Source organism: Manis pentadactyla, chromosome 1, assembly GCF_030020395.1.
Source record: "Manis pentadactyla isolate mManPen7 chromosome 1, mManPen7.hap1, whole genome shotgun sequence".
Classification (NCBI taxonomy): Eukaryota; Metazoa; Chordata; class Mammalia; order Pholidota; family Manidae; genus Manis; species Manis pentadactyla.
Genome location: NC_080019.1, coordinates 111,062,245 through 111,084,597, shown reverse-complemented (window position 1 = coordinate 111,084,597; position 22,353 = coordinate 111,062,245).

The window sequence follows — 22,353 nt, the reverse complement described above, 5'->3', positions numbered from 1 at the left end:
TCTTTTTGTCTCTTTCTCTAAATGTTAACATGAGCATTTATTCATTTGGTTAAATATTTTTCAAATCCATTATTTTTATTGGTAGCATAATATCACATGTATAAACCATAAGTGATTAAGTTATTCCTCTGCTTTTGGACAAATAGGTTATTTCCAATTTCCTATCATTTAAATAATGCTAAAATTCTTGAAGACAAATACTTGTCCATATCTCTGATTATTTAATTTGAGTTCAACAAATAAAACTGTCAAATGATGTGATTGTCATTAAGGCTCACTGTAAGTGGCCAAATTGCTTTCTAAAAAGTCTGTTCCATGAGTAATAAATGAGAATGCCTATTTTATTACACCTACCCTTGCTAACCCTGTACATCATTTCAAAAACCTTTACCAATTTGGTGTGCAGGAACTAGTTCCTTATTTTATTTCTTGAATGGTTTTATGTTTCCCCTGTCCTTTGGGCAGTTGCATTATCAACCACTTGACTATTTTCTGTACTCTTTGAAAAACAGAAGTTAAAAAGGTTAAAGAAAGATAAACTTTAAAATATACCTTTGAAAAAGGCTAAGAATGTTTAAATAGTATATATATCTTAAGTCAGTTTTTAATTGTTGGTAAGTACAGGCATTAAGGCATTTACCATTATGGTAAAAATAACTTATGAAAAATATGCTAGTGGGAATGTGAAATAGTCCAACCACTTTGGAAAACTGACAGATATTTTTCAAGTTAAACATGTACCTACCTTATCATCAGCATTCTGTTCCTAAGTATTTACGTAAAGGAAACAAGAACATGTGCTCACACAAAAACTTGTATATTAAAGCTTATAGCAGCTTCATTTGCAATAGCTCTAAGCTGGAAAGAATATAAATGTTCATCAGTGAGTAAATGAATAAATATGTGGTATATCCATACAGTGCAGTACTACTCACAATAAAAAAGGAAATGAACATCAGTATATGCAGTAATATAATTAATCCCAAAATTATGCTGAGTAAGAGAATCCAGGCCAGAAAGAGTACCATGTCCCGTGTGATTTCATTTGTATAAAGTTCTAGAAGATGGAAATTAATTTGTAATGACTGAAAACCTATCAGGCTACCTGGGGATGGGAGTGGAGGTAGGAATGGTATGTAAAGAGGCTTGTGGAAACTTTTTGGGATGATGGACAGTGCCATTTTGATTGTGGTGATAGTTTTGTGGGTATATGCATATGTCAAAACTGATAAAAGTGTGTACTTTAAATACTTAGTTTATTGTACTTCAAGTAAGTTAAAAAGAAAAAAACTATTAGAAGGGGATGGCAATGTGGTGGAATAGAATTGAATATTACAGTTTTAGCTCTGGTTGTATTATGTGAACTTTTGAAGAATGTTTATCTCCTGATGACATGCTTTTCTCATTTGTAACAAGAACGTGTTTTGTTAACAGTAATCCACAATTATAGATTTATAAGAGGAAACCAGAGTTAAGCACAGTCTCTTATTTTTCTATAATAAATAAAATGGCCATTCTATTTATCTGTAGGAATTGATCTTAAGCATTTTAGAATTGTTTTAAAAACCTAAACCTCTGACATTCTTGAAATATTGAAGAATTCATCAAAATATATCTCCCTCCCCAACACTACTTGTATGAGCTCTAAAACCTGGGTTGGCCTTAGAGATTATCTATTAGATTATTCTGATTCAACTGAGTTACCAATTTAATTTCTGATGTCCATTAGACATTCTGTGTAAAATGCATTTGGGGACTTAATTCTAGATGTTTAGAGCTATCAAACAGTTTTTGTTTTTTTGTTTTTTGGTATTTATTTATTTATTTATTTATTTATTTATTTATTTATTTATTTTTTAAATAATTATTTTTTATTGAAGGGTAGTTGACGCACAGTATTACATTACATTAGTTTCAAGTGTACAACACAGTGGTAGAACATTTATATACATAATTCTAGGTTCCAGCTATCACCCTACCAAGCTGTTACAATATCTTGACTATATTCCTTATGCTATACATTACATCCCGGTTACTTATTTATTTGACCATTGGAAGTCTGTCCTTTTTTTTTTTTTTTTTTTGTGAGGGCATCTCTCATATTTATTGATCAAATGGTTGTTAACGACAATAAAATTCTGTATAGGGGAGTCAGTGCTCAATGCACAATCATTAATCCACCCCAAGCCTAATTTTCGTCAGTCTCCAATCTTCTGAGGCATAACAAACAAGTTCTTACATGGAGAACAAATTCTTACATAATGAATAAGTTACATAGTGAACAGTACAAGGGCAGTCATCACAGAAACTTTCGGTTTTGCTCATGCATTATGAACTATAAACAGTCAGTTCAAATATGAATACTCATTTGGTTTTTATACTTGATTTATATGTGGATACCACATTTCTCTCTTTATTATTATTATTTTTAATAAAATGCTGAAGTGGTAGGTAGATACAAGATAAAGGTAGAAAACATAGTTTAGTGTTGTAAGAGAGCAAATGTAGATGATCAGGTGTGTGCCTGTAGACTATGTGTTAATCCAAGCTAGACCAGGGCAATAAAACATCCACATATGCAGAAGATTTCTCTCAGAACAGGGGGGGTGAGGTTCTAAGCCTCACCTCTGTTGATCCCCAATTTCTCACCTGATGGCCCCCCTGCGACTGTGCCTGTCTTAGGTTGTTCCTCCCTTGAGGAATCTTACCCGTCTCTGGCTAACCAGTCATCTTCCGGGGCCATACAGGGAAATGTGAAGTTGGTAAGTGAGAGGGAAGCCTTATTGTTTGAAAAGGTTAGCTTTTTACTTCTTTACATATTTATGCCCTGTGGCTTCTATGCCCAGCATTTGTCTTGAGGTATCTTTACCACTTGGAGGAGTTATGATACTCGGTAAATTTGATATGAGGCACGAATTCTATTTAAGGGTTGTAATTAGGAAGGAAGAAGAAAAGCTATAGAAGTAGCAGGCGGCAGAAAACATGGGAAGATTGATTATTTCTTTGACAAATCTTCTTGTAGAGTAACTTCAGCATATATAGGTTTTAAGCTACTACTTAAATTGCGCACACACATTAACATAATAGGAGTATAGTTACATAACCAAAGCATATCTGTAATTACCAGCCATCTCCAGTGAAACCAAGAAAACCAGTTAGGCACCTTAGGCATTTGTGAAAACTTATCTATGATATGGTGGATATTGTCCAACTGAACTTGAACAGTCTGAGAGAAATCAGACAAATTAAAACAACCCATTCCTGGGGACTGTTCACATGCCATATGTTCTTTTAACAGTAAATAGTCTGTAGTTGTAAGAGTTTGGAGCGCTACAATTTGCACTTCTCCAAATTCTTGGTTGAGTTCCAACAGTATAGATCCAGTCAAATTTGTTGTTTTACTGTATGCACAGGCCAGCTTAGATATCTCCTTCCTCATTCCCATGGCAAGTCCAGGAACTGGTGGGATGAGTGCATCTACAGCTGTAGCAGTGTGTGGATCTTTGTTGGGGTTTTTTGATGATCATCTTCTGGCATGAGTCTTCCAGAGAGTGCAGATGTTGGAAGTTCTTTTTCATATCGTATCTTAGTTCATTTTCGGGGTAGCCCAATTAGGCTTTGATCTTCTGTATAAACACAAACAGACCCTTTGCCTACACTTTTATATGCCCTTTATACCCTTGTGTAGAACTCGTTGGAGGTTACCATACAGGAACTGCCCTTTTTTTTTTTTTTTTTTTGCTTTGTTTTTGGTATCACTAATCTACACTTACATGACGAATATTATGTTTACTAGGCTCTCCCCTATACCAGGTCTCCCCTATAAACCCCTTTACAGTCACTGTCCATCAGCATAGCAAAATGTTGTAGAATCACTACTTGCCTTCTCTGTGTTGTACAGCCCTCCCTTTTCTCCTACCCCCCCATGCATGTTAATCTTAATACCCCCCTTCTTCTCCCCCCCTTATCCCTCCCTACCCACCCATCCTCCCCAGTCCCTTTCCCTTTGGTACCTGTTAGTCCATTCTTGAGTTCTGTGATTCTGCTGCTGTTTTGTTCCTTCAGTTTTTCCTTTGTTCTTATATTCCACAGATAAGTGAAATCATTTGGTATTTCTCTTTCTCCACTTGGCTTGTTTCACTGAGCATAATACCCTCCAGTTCCATCCATGTTGCTGCAAATGATTGGATTTGCCCTTTTCTTATGGCTGAGTAGTATTCCATTGTGTATATGTACCACATCTTCTTTATCCATTCATCTATCGATGGACACTTAGGTTGCTTCCAATTCTTGGCTATTGTAAATAGTGCTGCAATAAACATAGGGGTGCATCTGTCTTTCTCAAACTTGATTGCTGCGTTCTTAGGGTAAATTCCTAGGAGTGCAATTCCTGGGTCAAATGGTAAGTCTGTTTTGAGCATTTTGATATACCTCCATACTGCTTTCCACAATGGTTGAACTAACTTACATTCCCACCAGCAGTGTAGGAGGGTTCCCCTTTCTCCACAGCCTCGCCAACATTTGTGGTTGTTTGTCTTTTGGATGGCAGCCATCCTTACTCATGTGAGGTGATACCTCATTGTAGTTTTAATTTGCATTTCTCTGCTAATTAGCGATGTGGAGCATCTTTTCATGTGTCTGTTGGCCATCTGTATTTCTTTTTTGGAGAACTGTCTGTTCAGTTCCTCTGCCCATTTTTTAATTGGGTTATTTGTTTTTTGTTTGTTGAGGCGTGTGAGCTCCTTATATATTCTGGACGTCAAGCCTTTATCGGATGTGTCATTTTCAAATATATTCTCCCATACTGTAGGGATCCTTCTTGTTCTATTGATGGTGTCTTTTGCTGTACAGAAGCTTTTCAGCTTAATATAGTCCCACTTACTCATTTTTGCTGTTGTTTTCCTTGCCCGGGGAGATATGTTCAAGAAGAGGTCACTCATGTTTATGTCTAAGAGGTTTTCGCCTATGTTTTCTTCCAAGAGTTTAATGGTTTCATGGCTTACATTCAGGTCTTTGATCCATTTTGAGTTTACTTTTGTATATGGGGTTAGACAATGGTCCAGTTTCATTCTCCTACATGTAGCTGTCCAGTTTTGCCAGCACCACCTGTTGAAGAGACTGTCATTTCGCCATTGTATGTCCATGGCTCCTTTATCAAATATTAATTGACCATATATGTCTGGGTTAATGTCTGGATTCTCTAGTCTGTTCCATTCGTCTGTGGCTCTGCTCTTGTGCCAGTACCAAATTGTCTTGATTACTATGGCTTTATAGTAGAGCTTGAAGTTGGGGAGTGAGATCCCCCCTACTTTATTCTTCTTTCTCAGGATTGCTTTGGCTATTCGGGGTCTTTGGTGTTTCCATATGAATTTTTGAATTATTTGTTCCAGTTCATTGAAGAATGTTGCTGGTAGTTTCATAGGGATTGCATCAAATCTGTATATTGCTTTGGGCAGGATGGCCATTTTAACGATATTAATTCTTCCTAGCCACGAGCATGGGATGAGTTTCCATCTGTTAGTGTCCCCTTTAATTTCTCTTAAGAGTGACTTGTAGTTTTCAGAGTATAAGTCTTTCACTTCTTTGGTTAGGTTTATTCCTAGGTATTTTATTTTTTTTGATGCAATTGTGAATGGAGTTGTTTTCCTGATTTCTCTTTCTGTTGGTTCATTATTAGTATATAGGAAAGCCACAGATTTCTGTGTGTTGATTTTGTATCCTGCAACTTTGCCGTATTCCGATATCAGTTCTAGTAGTTTTGGGGTGGAGTCTTTAGGGTTTTTTATGTACAGTATCATGTCATCTGCAAATAGTGACAGTTTAACTTCTTCTTTACCAATCTGGATTCCTTGTATTTCTTTATTTTGTCTGATTGCCGTGGCTATGACCTCCAGTACTATGTTAAATAGCAGTGGAGAGAGTGGGCATCCCTGTCTAGTTCCCGATCTCAGAGGAAATGCTTTCAGCTTCTCGCTGTTCAATATAATGTTGGCTGTGGGTTTATCATAGATGGCCTTTATTATGTTGAGGTACTTGCCCTCTATTCCCATTTTGCTGAGAGTTTTTAACATGAATGGATGTTGAACTTTGTCAAATGCTTTTTCAGCATCTATGGAGATGATCATGTGGTTTTTGTCTTTCTTTTTGTTGATGTGGTGGATGATGTTGATGGACTTTCGAATGTTGTACCATCCTTGCATCCCTGGGATGAATCCCACTTGGTCATGGTGTATGATCCTTTTGATGTATTTTTGAATTCGGTTTGCTAGTATTTTGTTGAGTATTTTTGCATCTACGTTCATCAGGGATATTGGTCTGTAGTTTTCTTTTTTGGTGGGGTCTTTGCCTGGTTTTGGTATTAGGGTGATGTTAGCTTCATAGAATGAGTTTGGGAGTATCCCCTCCTCCTCTATTTTTTGGAAAACTTTAAGGAGAATGGGTATTATGTCTTCCCTGTATGTCTGATAAAATTCCGAGGTAAATCCATCTGGCCCGGGGGTTTTGTTCTTTGGTAGTTTTTTGATTACCGCTTCAATTTCGTTGCTGGTAATTGGTCTGTTTAGATTTTCTGTTTCTTCCCAGGTCAATCTTGGAAGGTTATATTTTTCTAGGAAGTTGTCCATTTCTCCTAGGTTTCCCAGCTTGTTAGCATATAGGTTTTCATAGTATTCTCCAATAATTCTTTGCATTTCCGTGGGGTCCGTCGTGATTTTTCCTTTCTCGTTTCTGATACTGTTGATTTGTGTTGACTCTCTTTTCTTCTTAATAAGTCTGGCTAGAGGCTTATCTATTTTGTTTATTTTCTCGAAGAACCAGCTCTTGGTTTCATTGATTTTTGCTATTGTTTTATTCTTCTCAATTTTATTTATTTCTTCTCTGATCTTTATTATGTCCCTCCTTCTGCTGACCTTAGGCCTCATCTGTTCTTCTTTTTCCAATTTCGATAATTGTGACATTAGACCATTCATTTGGGATTGCTCTTCCTTTTTTAAATATGCTTGGATTGCTATATACTTTCCTCTTAAGACTGCTTTTGCTGTGTCCCACAGAAGTTGGGGCTTAGTGTTGTTGTTGTCATTTGTTTCCATATATTGCTGGATCTCCATTTTGATTTGGTCATTGATCCATTGATTATTTAGGAGCGTGTTGTTAAGCCTCCATGTGTTTGTGAGCCTCTTTGCTTTCTTTGTACAGTTTATTTCTACTTTTATGCCTTTGTGGTCTGAAAAGTTGGTTGGTAGGATTTCAATCTTTTGGAATTTACTGAGGCTCTTTTTGTGGCCTAGTATGTGGTCTATTCTGGAGAATGTTCCATATGCACTTGAGAAGAATGTATATCCCGCTGCTTTTGGATGTAGAGTTCTATAGATGTCTATTAGGTCCATCTGCTCTACTGTGTTGTTCAGTGCCTCTGTGTCCTTACTTATTTTCTGCCCAGTGGATCTATCCTTTGGGGTGAGTGGTGTGTTGAAGTCTCCTAGAATGAATGCATTGCAGTCTATATCCCCCTTTAGTTCTGTTAGTATTTGTTTCACATATGCTGGTGCTCCTGTGTTGGGTGCATATATATTTAGAATGGTTATATCCTCTTGTTTGACTGAGCCCTTTATCATTATGTAGTGTCCTTCTTTATCTCTTGTTACTTTCTTTGTTTTGAAGTCTATTTTGTCTGATATTAGTACTGCAACCCCTGCTTTCTTCTCACTGTTGTTTGCTTGAAATATGTTTTTCCATCCCTTGACTTTTAGTCTGTACATGTCTTTGGGTTTGAGGTGAGTTTCTTGTAAGCAGCATATAGATGGGTCTTGCTTTTTTATCCATTCTGTTACTCTGTGTCTTTTGATTGGTGCATTCAGTCCATTAACATTTAGGGTGACTATTGAAAGATATGTACTTATTGCCATTGCAGGCTTTAAATTCGTGGTTACCAAAGGTTCAAGGTTAGCCTCTTTAGTATCTTACTGCCTAACTTAGCTTGCTTATTGAGCTGTTATATACACTGTCTGGAGATTCTTTTCTTCTCTCCCTTCTTGTTCCTCCTCCTCGATTCTTCATATGTTGGGTGTTTTGTGCTGTGCTCTTTCTAGGAGTGCTCCCATCTAGAGCAGTCCCTGTAAGATGTTCTGTAGAGGTGGTTTGTGGAAAGCAAATTCCCTCAGCTTTTGTTTGTCTGGGAATTGTTTAATCCCACCGTCATATTTGAATGATAGTCGTGCTGGATACAGTATCCTTGGTTCAAGGCCCTTCTGTTTCATTGTATTAAATATATCATGCCATTCTCTTCTGGCCTGTAGGGTTTCTGTTGAGAAATCTGATGTTAGCCTGATGGGTTTCCCTTTATAGGTGACCTTTTTCTCTCTAGCTGCCTTTAACACTCTTTCCTTGTCCTTGATCTTTGCCATTTTAATTATTATGTGTCTTGGTGTTGCCCTTCTTGGATCCTTTCTGTTGGGGGTTCTGTGTATTTCCGTGGTCTGTTCAATTACTTCCTCCCCCAGTGTGGGGAAGTTTTCAGCAATTATTTCTTCTAAGATACTTTCCATCTCTTTTCCTCTCTCTTCTTCTTCTGGGACCCCTATAATACGGATATTGTTCCTTTTGGATTGGTCACACAGTTCTCTTAATATTGTTTCATTCCTGGAGATCCTTTTGTCTCTCTCTATGTCAGCTTCTATGCGTTCCTGTTCTCTGATTTCAATTCCATCAATGGCCTCTTGCATTCTATCCATTCTGCTTATAAACCCTTCCAGAGTTTGTTTCATTTCTGCGATCTCCTTTCTGGCATCTGTGATCTCCTTCCGGACTTCATCCCATTTCTCTTGCGTATTTCTCTGCAGTTCTGTCAGCATGTTTATGATTCTTATTTTGAATTCTTTGTCAGGGAGACTGGTTAGGTCTCTCTCCTTCTCTGGTGTTGTCTCTGTGATCTTTGTCTGCCTGTAGCTTTGCCTTTTCATGGTGATAGGAATAGTCTGCAGAACTGGGACGAGTGACGGCTGGAAGAACTTCCTTTCTTGTTGGTTTGTGGCCCTCCTCTCCTGGGAGAACAGCGACCTCTAGTGGCTTGTGCTGCGCAGCTGCGCGCAGACAGGGTTTCTGCTTCCTGCCCGGCTGCTATGGAGTTAATCTCCGCTGTTGCTGTGGGCGTGGCCTGGCTCGGGCAGCTACTCCAAAATGGTGAAGTCGCGTTGGAGCAGGAGCGGCTGGGAGGCTATTTTTCTCCGTAAGGGGCCTCCCTGCTCCCTGCAGCCCAGGGGTTAGGGTGCCCAGAGATCCCGGATTCCCTACCTCTGGATTAAGTGACCCGCCCTGCCCCTTTAAGACTTCCAAAAAGCACCCGCCAAAACAAAACAACGCCCACCAAAAAAAAAAGAAAAAAATCTTTTTAATTAAAAAAAAAAAAAAAAGTTTTTAATTAAAAAAAAAGGTGGTCGTTCGTTTTTCTTTATTCTCCGGTGCCAGCCTCAGGCCTCTGCTCACCGGTCGGTCTTTCTGCCCTGTTTCCCTAGTATTGGGGTCCCTATCCCTTTAAAACTTCCAAAAAGCGCTCGCCAAAACAAAACAGCAAAAAAGCAAAAAAAAATGGTCGCGCGCTTTTCTTATGTCCTCTGTCACCCAGCCTCCAGTGCCTGCTCACTGTTCTTGCTGCCCTGTTTTCCTAGTATCGAGCGCCCTGCACTCTGTCCCGGATGGCGGGGGCTGGGTGTTCGGCAGTCCTGTGCTCCGTCTCCCTCCCGCTCTGCCTGCTCTTCTCCCTCCGGGAGCTGGGGGGGAGGGGCGCTTGGCTCCCGCGGGGCCGGGGCTTGTATCTTACCCCCTTCGCGAGGCGCTGAGTTCTCTCAGGTGCGGATGTGGTCTGGATATTGTCCTGTGTCCTCTGGTCTTTATTCTAGGAAGGGTTGTCTTTGTTATATTTTCATAGATATATGTTGTTTTGGGAGGAGATTTCCGCTGCTCTACTCACGCCGCCATCTTCCGCCCCTCTCCGCTATCAAACAGTTTTTTAAGGGAGACATACCTAAAATCATTTTATCTTCCTAGATTCCAAAAGATATATTGTTGAATATATAAGATTTGCACTAAGCAAGTTTTTTTTTTTAAGGGTACTAGTAGTTTGATTTGTTTGGACATAATGACAGGTGGTAATTTATCACATTCTCTTCTTTTATAAAAAAGATATTCATCAGATGTTATCCAATGACCTACATCTGCCAAGAATATTTGCTTCAGGTGAAGTATCTGAAACTTTGAATCTTCATTTATGAGGCTCGCTGTTGTTTAACGTATGTATAGCTGCTTAACTGAATTACAGAGGCTGAGAACTGAAATGGAACTTATAGATGCTTTAACTGTCATCCTCATTTTAGGATGAGGATGCTGAGATTTAGGTATGCATACCACTTTTATACGAACATACATCAGGTTTGGAAGATGAAGTTTGAGCTAAGATTCCCACTTCTGGTAGACCACCCTTTCTTGTACATTACCTGGAACATAGTAGATGTTCAATAACTGTCTGCTGACTGAGTAAACGGATTATTGTGGCAAAATACTTTAACCTCATAGGCTATTTTTTTAAATTAAGGTATCATTGATATACACTCTTATGAAGGTTTCACAAGAAAAACAATGTGGTTATTACATTCACCCTTATTATTGAGCCCCCCCATATCCCATTACAGTCACTGTCTATCAGTGTAGTAAGATGCCACAGAGTCCCTATTTGTCTTCTCTGAGCTACACTGTCTTCCCTGTGACCCCACACACACCATGTGCACCAATCCTCAATCCCCTTCTCCCTCCCTCCCCACCCACTCTTCCCACCCCTCCCCTTTGGTAACCACTAGTCCTTTCTTGGAGTCTGTGAGTCTGCTGCTGTTTTGTTCCTTCAGTTTTGCTCCATTGTTATACTCCACAAATGAGGGAAACATTTCGTATTTGTCTTTCTCTGCCTGACTTATTTCACTGAGCATAATACCCCCTCATAGGCTATTCTTCAAAGGTAATGCTTGTAAGGGAAAGAAAACCAAACTATGAATCAGAAGGTTTCAGTTTGAGTTCAAGCTGGTCATTTTACCTCTGGGAGTTCCTGTTTCTAAAATGAAGTAGTTGGCCTTGTATAATCCAACATTCTTTCATTTTTAAAAATGTATAGAAACTTATAGACTAATGATTGCATTTTTATAGACATTTAAAAAATGTATAGAAACTTACAGACTAATGATTGCATTTTTATTATGTTAAATTAGCAAGTTGATTTAATGGTCCATGTGAACTTTGAAGTCTGTTTTCATTGGGTTCGTATGCCACCTTCATATTTTGCCAAATAACATTAAGATTTATCTCAGACTTTGAGAAAAGCTTCAATATTTGAGGAAATTTTTGCATACAAGATGCTGACCAGGACCATTTTAATATGAAGTTATATCTCTAATATTTCAAAATGTACACTAGTTTTAAAATGGAGGGGCTAGCAAGATCAGGACTTAGTATGCTGAGGTATGAAACACTTTCCTCTTAGTCTTCCCCTTATTTTTAACTCCATCCCCCAATTTGCCTGAGCCTAGGATTGGACTCTTAACTGACATTTGGGAGGGATAGAAAGTAGCTCCACGGGAGTCTTTGAAGGAAATCAGAGTGAGATAAGAGATAAAAAGGCTCCTGAGAGAAAAGAATCTTCACAACAAATGAAGTTGTCTGTCACAATGGGAAGGGAGAATTGGTGTATGATATAGATGTGAGATTACAGTTTCTTCCTGCTGACTCTTGTGTTTGTTACCCTGGAAAAGAGATGGTTGTATGGTGAAGTTGAAAGAACTTTATCGCTATAAGCCTAAGTGTTTCCGCTGTGGGATTCCTCTGCCTTCATATGTGAAGAGATGAAAAGTGGAAATCATTTTTTTCCAGGTGAAGACTGGAGGTCAGGATTGGTTTAATTATCAAGTGCACTGGTAACCAAAATAGAGTTGTAGGTGGACTTAGAGGCAGGCAGGATGGTGTCCCACGTACCAGAAATTGAGATAATATAGACACCTCAAAGGATGTCAGAGGTTGTTACCTTAGTGGGTTCCTAATCAAGCAACATCAGCCAAGAGGAATGTTAAGAGCCAGAGCATGAAGGAGCAGAGATAGGAAGCTGTGTGAATTCCATGTGATATATTCCCCATCTGTTTTGGAACATCCAAGAGATACCAGAAAGGATGGAAGGCCTGCCATTTGGCAAGTGGGAGCTATTAATATAATGGCATTGGGAAAAATTAAAGTGGCCATAAGTAACATCCACAAGCAAAGTATCTGGGGAGTCATTTGAGTTAAAATACATTTTATAAAATTTTAAATGTTCTACTAATTTAGTTAAGACCATGGTTTGAATAGAAAAATCTATTATAATTTTTTTTGAAAAATCTTTTATTAATCAAAATTGGAGGAGCAATATCTTTCATATTAGAAATATGATAGACCATTATACAGTTTGTAGGTTTGGTTCATAGTTCAAAAACTGGGATCCTTGGTTAGTAAAGGGTCTCAATTCTGGTGCTGTCTGATGCTGTGGATCACCAGCATCCCATATTTCAGCCAGGCAGCTCAATGGTATCCTTTATGTCGTCTTACATTCATTCCTGTTACCTGTTTTGATTTTCCTCATTTAGTTTAGCAAACTTCTGCTCCCTGGTTATCTTGCCACCATCTCTCTAAGAAAGATCAGGAAAAAAGCATATTTGCTTTTTTAGTAAGTTTGCTTTCTGTTGTTCTTACCATTTAACTATTTAACAGCATGGCCCCTTCAGGGCTGCATGTGGGGCTCTGAAGGAGTTTATAATCAATTACATTCCTTTGGAGCTCCTGAAAAAAATCACTGTAATGCTCATTCAGTTTTTTTCTCTTTAGGGCTGTCCCCTTCATTTGTGCTTGATGGAAGGATGAATTGGAAGAGAAAGAGAGAGAAGAGAAAGGAAACCAGTTCTCTTGTAATCTCCATTTGAGATTTTAAGAAACATAAAAGAAAATAATTCCATATCTTAATAAAAAATGAACAGATTCAGCTCATGGTAAAAAGACATTAATTTCTAAAAGTACATTTGAGTTTTAACTTAGCAAATTTTAATTATTGAGGACTAACTCTGTGCCAGGGTCTTCAGTTGTAATAAGTAAATAAAATCAGGGAACATCCCTGAGGTAATTAATATTTAGTCTCACTTTTCAGTTGAAGAAACTGAGGTGGAGTTAAATATGGCAGAATCAGGATTAGAATTCAGGTCTACCCATTGCTCTTCCATTGTGCCCAGATCAGTTCTTCCTAAACTATAATCTGCTCAGAAATCACCCGTGCACCTTGCTAAACCGAGGCTTCTAATGCAACAGGTCTGGGGTGGAGCATGAGGTTCTGCTCTCCTGACAACCTCTGAGGGGCTGCTGGTTCAGAAATTACATGTTGAATGGCAAGACCTTAAATCTTTCTCACTTGGAGAAATAAAAAGGATATTCTGTAATGACGAGTGAGCTAGAACAATTAATACTCCTATCTGTTTGCTTATTCAGTATTTTGTTTCTTAGAAAACCTTACATTGTTTTCTTGATGGTCCCAGAATATAGTGGTTTTGTATACACTTGTTGTAGTCTGACTCAGCAAAAGCACAGTATACTTTTGGGAACATGATCTAAAGTGGAAGATACCAGCAAGGAAATGACTCAGTGCTTTTTAAGTAATTTAATTTTTTGAAATAATAGATTGAAAACAAATCCAAATTAGATCATGTGGAGTAATTATGGCAAAGAAAGTTTGGGTAAATCTTGGGTAAAATTACTTCTTAAATCAGTTGTGTGGAAGATTTAATTGAAGAGAATGACTACACCCCCATCTTTTTTCTCTGTGTTAGACTTTAAATAGACAATGGACAATACCAGCTGTAATCTAATTGAAGTCAGCAGTCCCCAGGTGTTTTCAGAGAGGCTGCTCATTCAGTCAGAATTTTCCAGATCAAGTCTGACATGGATAAGCTCTTCCAAGGGCTTTAAGATTGAAGTATATTTCTTTTCAGTGCTACTAAATTAGTGAATTCTTTTCCTGTGATTAAATGCACTCTAATAAAAAGCTATTTTTAGTTAAATGATAGTTGAGACAAGATTTCACTGATAATAGAAGTTATAGCAAGAAGTCTATTTCTAACAAGACAATATTCTAAATTTTAGAATAAATATTAGGAGGACTGTTGGAGATGAGGATGTTTTGCCCTAAGCTCTTTCCCAATGTCAAGTGAAGGCATTGAGTGCTAAAGAGATTTAATGACTTGCTTAAGGTCAGTCAGCTTGTTGGTAGCATCACTTTTCTTAGAAGTTTGGTGAATGGTCATAAAGTCAACAGCTACAAGGACCAGGTAGGCAACATAATTTAGGTTATAAATTATAACATAATTTAGGGTGACAGGGAATGTGGTAAACAGCATAAGCAAAAGAGTCACTGCCACACAGAGGTTAGCTGATTATTTACATGTGGAAACAGGGACTCAATATAGCCACATCAGCTGATTTTTCAATAAAAGGTAGGAATCAGAAATTTTAATTAAAAGATTTTAGTTTTAAAATGCTGGCAACAAAGAAAAATAAAAACAAAACAAAAACAGTATGAGTCAAACAAAACACACATACAGGGCAGATTTGGCCTGTGGGATTGTGCTTTTACAATCTCTGTCCAGGCCTTTACTCTCCCAGGTTAGTGTGTCTTCAGCAGTGACTCTAGCAGCTCACTGAAGTTCCCTTAGTAGCTGCTCTAGGAAAATTGAGGGGGATGCTCTGTGGGATTCTGGTCCTTCCAATCCCATGCCAACAAGATTTTCACATAAGGATTTTTTAGAAAGAAGGGCTCACTGATAATACTTATTTCACTATTACTTCCCTAAATGATGAATAAAAGCTTAAGATCCTTTGTACTATCCTTGAGGCAAAAGCATTTTAATTTAAAGGCCAATGAAGAAAATGACTTCATAAAGTAAAAGAGGAATTTCTGCCTCAAGAGGGAGCTATCTTGATTGGTAGTCAAGCTTCCCCAGTGATATAGCAAATTAATCAGCTAATTTGGGCACAGCATGTTGTTGGATATTACCTGTGAAATGTAGCTATATACATGTGTAGGCATATATATGTACATGTGTGTATAACAGAGAGGACACTTTACACAGAAATAGAATTAGTTCTATTTTTCTTTCCCTTCCTCGTGGCATTTGAGAGACCTAAGGCCCAGTCATGAACAAATGATCAGTTATTGGAATACTAGTGTTATTTGAGATGAAAGTGGGTGTATGAGGTGAGGGAAGTAATCAATATTATGAACTTTGGGGTTCAGTCATGATCTAAATTGTTTGTGAGCCTCCTGAAAGGTCAGTGTCAAGTAATGTGTAGTCATTTTTCCAAGGCATAAATTTTAATTGCACTGTCAATAGTTGCTATGGAGAAAAGAAACACTCAGCTGTGTGTTAACTTGACTACCATTCAACATTTGCAAGGATTAAATAAATTAGTACAGATAAAGTGTGTCTAGTGTAGAGAAAATGTTTCATTAATGGTAGCTGGTATTATTTCTTTATGTGACTTGCTATTGTCTACTTACTGCAGTGCTTATAATAATTCCTACCAAGTATACAGTAGGAAAATTTATGGAGAAAATTATTTTCTGGTGTGTTATTCCAGAATTGGGAATTGTCCAAGATTCCAAGACCTATGCCTTGTAGATGTCAAGAGATTTTTCTGTTTGTTCCTGGGATCTCAAGGAGAGTGATCATGTCATCCTCGTCCATGAACAGACCAACCTGGGTGGCAATTAAGGTGCCATGCCTTACCTTATTTTTGAGAGGAAAGTACTGAAATTGAAGTTAAATTTCTCAGCCTATTTTGAGGATGGGGGCTATGGAAATGAATTCCAATCTCTGTGGAGGGAAACAACTACATGCCAGCCCAGAGGGAAAAGACTCAGAGCTCAAGGCTGCTTCCACATAGCTCTTTGAGGGTTACTGGAAGCTTTGTTAGTCCTTTGAGACTCATGCTGTTTGGTTAAATCTTTGTCTTTCCTTATCATTATTATCTGTAGATTTTAAGGATTATGTTTGACCAATGATAATTGAATTACTAATTTGCTCTTGATTTTCCCATTAAGAAGCTTATTTTCATGGGACTTAACTTTGGGCTAATGTTAATATAAAAGTATGCTTACTATTTGGTCTAATGAATGTAGAATAAGAGAAAAAGTTATCTTGTCTCTGAACAGTTCAAAATATGAAATAGAATAAGGAACACAAGGAAATTAAGAACATCTTAGCACTTATTAAACTATAGCACTTTATAATTAAATGAACACTGCTAAATGAAATATAAACACCAGACCTGATTTTTTTCTTTTTTAAAAATTAAATGGAAAAATGCTTATAAAAAATTACCTGAGAATTTATCCTTTTGTGTTTAGTTATTTACCTTTTGCATTTTTCAGGAATGGAATTTACTTGATGAAGTGTTTTCTTTCCTTAGTATCTCGTAAGTATAATATCCTGTCCTGATGGCAGGCAAAGTGTTATTGTGGCAAGAGACTTGCAGCCAAACTTTGGGAGCTTTGATTCTTTTTAAAAAATCAACTTTACTGATTTATAATTCACATACTGTTCACCAATTTAAAGTGTACAGCTCAATGTTATTTTTAACAAATTTACACGATTGCTCAGTGATAACACCAATATAATATTAGAACATTTTATTCCATTCACCCCCTCCCCCCATGACCCAACCAAAAGTAACCCTGTAGCCATTAGCAGTCACTCTCCATTTTCCCCTAACTCCTCAGTCCTAGACAACCACTAATCTATAGCATTTTCCATAGATTTACCTATTCAGGTCATTTCATATAAATGGAATCATATAATATTTCTTTTTTGTGACTGGTTTCTTGAAATTAGCATAATATTTCAAGATTCATCCCTGTTGTAGCATGTGTAAGAGCTTCATTCTTTTTTGTTACTGAGTAACATCCCATAATATGGATAGTCACGCTTTATCCATTCACCACTTGATGGATAGTTGGGTTGTTTCATTTTTGGCTGTTATGAATAATGTTTCTATAAACATTGGTGTCCAAGTTTTGATGTGAATGTATATTTTTCATACTCCAATGTCTAGGAGTAGAGTTGCTGAGCCAAATGTTAACTTTATATTTAACTTCTTGAGGAACTGCCAAACTATTTTCCATGGTGGCCACATCAACAATGTGTGAAAGTTCTAATTTCTCTGATCCTTGCCAATACTTGTTATTTTCCATCTTATTTATTTTATTATTATAGCTACCCCAGTGACTATAAAGTGGTATCTCATTGTAGCTTTAATTTGAATTTCTCAAATTGTGGCTGAATATTACTTAGCATATGAATGGATATTGGCTCCCTTATTGCCATTTTGATTTGGCCTTAATGTACCTTCTAAAACTCATTGAGGATCATGTATTTAATATTTTTTACTGTAATTATTTTATCAAAAGCCTTCAGTTTAAGTTTATGTGATATATATATGTCTTTTATGGAGACTGGACTACTCAACAATTTCTCAGACCAGTAAAATGCTTAATCAAATATCTAATGTTTACTTCATCTTAATTCAACTATTTATTGAATAATCTGTACTTGCCCACTGTTGTAGTAGGGACAGTCTTCCTAACAGACTCTCCCTTGCTGGCTTTGTTGAAATAAGCTGCCATACTGGGAGCTGCTCTGTGGAAAGGCCTGCATGGCAAGGAACTGAGAGCAACCTCTGTCTTACAGCTAGCCGGAACTGAGGACCTCAGTCTGAGAATCTGCAAGGAACTCAATTCTTCCAATTATTATGTGAGCTTGGGATCAAATCCTTACAGTCAAGCCTTCAAATGAGACCCTAGCCCTGGCCAACACCTCGATTGTAGCCTCCTAAGAAACCTTAACCAGAGGATCCAGAACATCTGTTCACATATTCCTGGCCCACAGAAATCCACAAAGATAGTAAATATATATTGTTTTAAGGTATTAAATTTGTGATTATTTGTAGGTAACTATCAGGTAATTAATAGACTACTAATATACTACTTTAAAAACATATTAATTCATTTCCCCATCTCCTTTCTGTAACTCAGGTTTGCTCAACTTTGATACTTGATATTTTAGCCTGGGAAAGTCCTTGTTGTGGGGTGTCCTGTGCATTGTAGAGTGGTTACAGTGTCCCTGCCTTCTGCCCACTGCATGCCAATAGCACCTTCCCAGTTGTGGCAACCAAAAATGTCTCCAGACATTGCCAAATATCTCCTGGGAACACGCTTACCCCTGCATTGAGAACCATTATGTTACCTCTGTTTAGAATACACTTATCCATCATGATTGCTTTATGATCTGTTATGACAGTTCAAATGCTCTATCCCCTGAGACCTTGACCAAAGAAGGTTATATAGGTACACTATTTCTTCTAGAGACTCTTCTTCAGATTCCTTCTGCACCTATTCTAATGAGACTGGACAGTACATGGTGTGAAATTTGAGGATGACCTCATTATTATAATTTTTATTATGTGCAGGATTGTATAGAGTTATATATAAAGACTGCCTGTTCCTCAAGGCTTACAGACAGTCGATTTAAACTCACACTATGAGACATTAAATAATCAAATTTATGTAGTCTTTGATTTAAGTTTTCAAACCATAGTAGAAAGGGGGAAACAAGTAATTGCTATTGGATAAAACTTTTCAAAAATATTATAAATTTTAAAATGGCATCATTGTCAAAAATAATCCAGCTTGTCTGGTTTTACTCTATTTATTAACAATTCTTTACATGTGAACTCTATAAAGACATTTCGACTTTGGCATCAAAGCCATAACATAACTCAGTTCCATACATAATTTATTTTGTTTTTGAGCTGTGCCTTCAGAAGCACATTTCAATGCATAATTGAGCTAAATTTCATTTAATTTTTATTTTATTCCACTTTTGGAGTCTCTGACTTGCATTTATGAGTGCTTTAGGAACTCAGTAGTGAGACATTGGAGTAATTTTATTAAATTCAAAAAAAAGAATCTCTCGTGAGATTCCCACAGTGTTCTTGACTTTTTATGGAAACTGAACTTCAGTTAGCTACATGAGTTAAGATTTTAAAAAATTAAGTCACTCCTATTTTCTCACCTTGGCAAAGGAAATAGATAGAAAGCTTTCCCTACTTCTACGTGCAATAAAAAGACCACAATTTGAGAGGAATGTATTCTTTTAAGTTGGCTATTTATAAATTTTAATTTGATTGCTTTATTAGCTGGAGTCCTATGCTGTTTTATGGTTTTGGTGTTTCAGTTAATTTTTTTTAAGACCAGAAATAACTCATTGTTTATATACCTTCAAATTCATGGGTAGCTTAGAGATGGGGTGTAATTATGCATATTATCAGTTAGTTTGCAAGTTCCAGAAAAATAAAACTCAACTGGCATAAGCCAAATATGGGATTTAATATTTCATGTAACTGAAAAGTTTAGGAAGTATGTGTGGCTTTCAGGTATAATTTGATCCAAGGGCTCAAATGATGTCATCAGGACTATCTCCCCATTCACTGGCTTTGTCTCCCATTGTTTTCTACTGTAACTGGGGGCTGAGTTTTTAAGAACATGGCAGGTGCCATGTTACATTACTGGAGTAAGGGAAGGAGAAGTTCACTGAAGAAAAGGAAGAGTTTGGGGAATGTGGAATTCTGTTCAGAAGAGAAGGGTATGGGACAGACAAAAATAGATAGTACTGCAAAAGCAAAATATTAGGCATGCAACCTTGTAAAGTATCTGTGATCAAAGAAAAAGGAGTTTTAATTTGAATTTTTAATTGTATCAGATTTTAATAGCGTTAGTCATGCATCCCAGTAGCAGGAATATACATGCCAGGAAGACCACATCTTCATCCTTACTGGGTGTCCTTCCTCTTGAGAAATGCTTAGATGGCCCCCATCTATGTTTACTTCTATAACACTAACTTATTTCTGCTCTAATTCCAAGTGGACACATTGTTTAGGTTTGTTAATATGGTTAGCAATCTGTTTCTTTAAGATTTTGCATATTTATGATGTATTTCACTGTGTTATTTTTATTGTTTAATTATCAGAGGAAATTTTGTTTTCAAGTTCTGGGCAGGAAGCTAACCATTGCCCTATTTGTCACCTAATCCATTCAGAATTTTGGAGTTTTGTACATTTTTCTAAGGAGGCAAAAATAATTTTAGTAGAGTAATTTCTTTTGCAAGTAAATCTTTGAATACCAAATGTACCCTAAGGTTTTCCTTTTGTTATTAAGCAACCTCTTTTGTTCTGTACAAAGCATGGTTTGTCCATCTATAGGGAAATTTAGATGATGAGAGAGAAATATATGAAATTATTTTCATAATCTCTTCTTGATGTGGAAAGATGTAAAAGTAGCTGTATTATTTTTTACTTTTACCTTATTGTACCTTTTTCATTATGCTTTATCTCTTTAACCAAGATTTATAATATGGCACCGTCATGCTTATATTTATCCAAACCTAAAACCTTAAGTCATCACATACGTCTCCATCTCCCTCAGCCTACATCAATTAGCCACCAAATTGTATTTATTCTACCTCCTACATCTTCTAATCTCTATGTTCTTTTTCACTCCACTATTACAGGTCTTCATAATATCACCACTCTCTGTCGCCACTCTCCAAATCAGTCTTTCTACTTTAAGTCTCTTCACTCCCACTCTCCCAGTTTTGGCTTTAGCCCCATCTTAGCCCTGCTCTAAAGGTTATCTTTCTAATAAGCTGATTTGACTGTATAACTCCTTTGAGATGAATTAACACAGGCTTCAGGATATGGTTCAGATGTCATGGGTTGGTACATAAAGCCCTTTGTGTTCTGGCATCTGACCACTTTCTCAGCTCAGTTTTCTGCTGTGGTGGCCCTTGCATCCTTTGCCCTAGACAGATCAAATGCACCTGCATCCTTTTTTCACACAGATCACTTTTGCATGACTTTGTTTTTCATCTTTTGCCTGCTTAGCTCAGTAACTCTTACTCATCCTTCAAAATTTGGCCCAATCATTACCTTTCTTCTAATGGTTCTCCAAGTCACTGTGGCTGAGTTTGATGTCCTTAATCTAGCTTCCTTAGCACCTTACCATAACACTTTCCACTTATCATATAATTGATAATGTGATGGCCTTGAAGGTAGGGTCTGTGTCTGGAGTAGTACTAGGATCTTAGGAGATGTTTAAGAAATATTTAATGACTGAATGTGTGATAGTTAATTTTATGTGTAAACTTGTCTAGGCTATGGTCCTTAGTGGTTTGGTTAAATATTAGTCTAGATGTTGGTGTGAATGTGATTAACATTTATAATCCATTGACTTTGTGTAAAGATTTCCTTCCTTAATGTGGGTAGGCCTCATCTAATCAGCTGAAGGTCTTAAGAGCAAATTCAGAGCTTTTCTGGAAAAGGAATTCTACCTAAGACTGTAATAAAAATCCTGCTTGAGTTTCCAGCCTGCTGGCCTGCCCTACATATTTTGAACTCAAAACTGCAACTTCAGCTCTTGTCTGAGTCTTCAGCTGGCCAGCCTGCTCTACAGATTTTAGACTTGCCAGCCCCCAGTTTCTTAAGATAGGTCTCTCCCTCTCTTTATATATGTATATCATCTTGGTTCTGTTTCTCTGGATAAAGCTGACTGATATAAAATGTATTAATTAATGAATTGAAGACATTCTGAACATATTTTATCCCAAGCATTTGGAGAAATACTGTAAATATTATAATTCCTTATTTAAGGAAATGAAAGAATTCAATTTAGCTACAACTAAGTTGAATTAAGCTCTTACAGGAAACTTATTGAAATTTTATTTGTTAAAAACTGTATGTGCAAAACTTCTAGAGGACTCAGTTTATGGCATTTAAATATTGCATTTTTATAGCAATTCAAGAAGTGGAAAAAAGGCCTTTCTACAGAGGTTTAGGGGCACCAGTTTTAAAAAGTTGGCTTATGAGATTATTATTGACATTCTCAGTTCTAAACTTATTTTTGTCACTGATACTTCTGGTGACAGACTTCCAATCAGTTTGCAAAACTAATCTACAATTGAAAATATAGCTTGTTTTCCTACTTAAATGTTTTCATTAAATGCCAAAAATTTGATAAAGTGTTGGAGTCCTTTAAGCTAATTTTCATTCATTTACCTAAAATGTTCTATGAGGAAATGGAGTTCAACAGTGGAATTTTAGTTATTCAGGCATTGACTTGTCCTTTATCTAAGGCATTATATACCTCAGTGGACAGACTAATTTTTTCTCATCTAGATATCAGAAATAATAGACTTC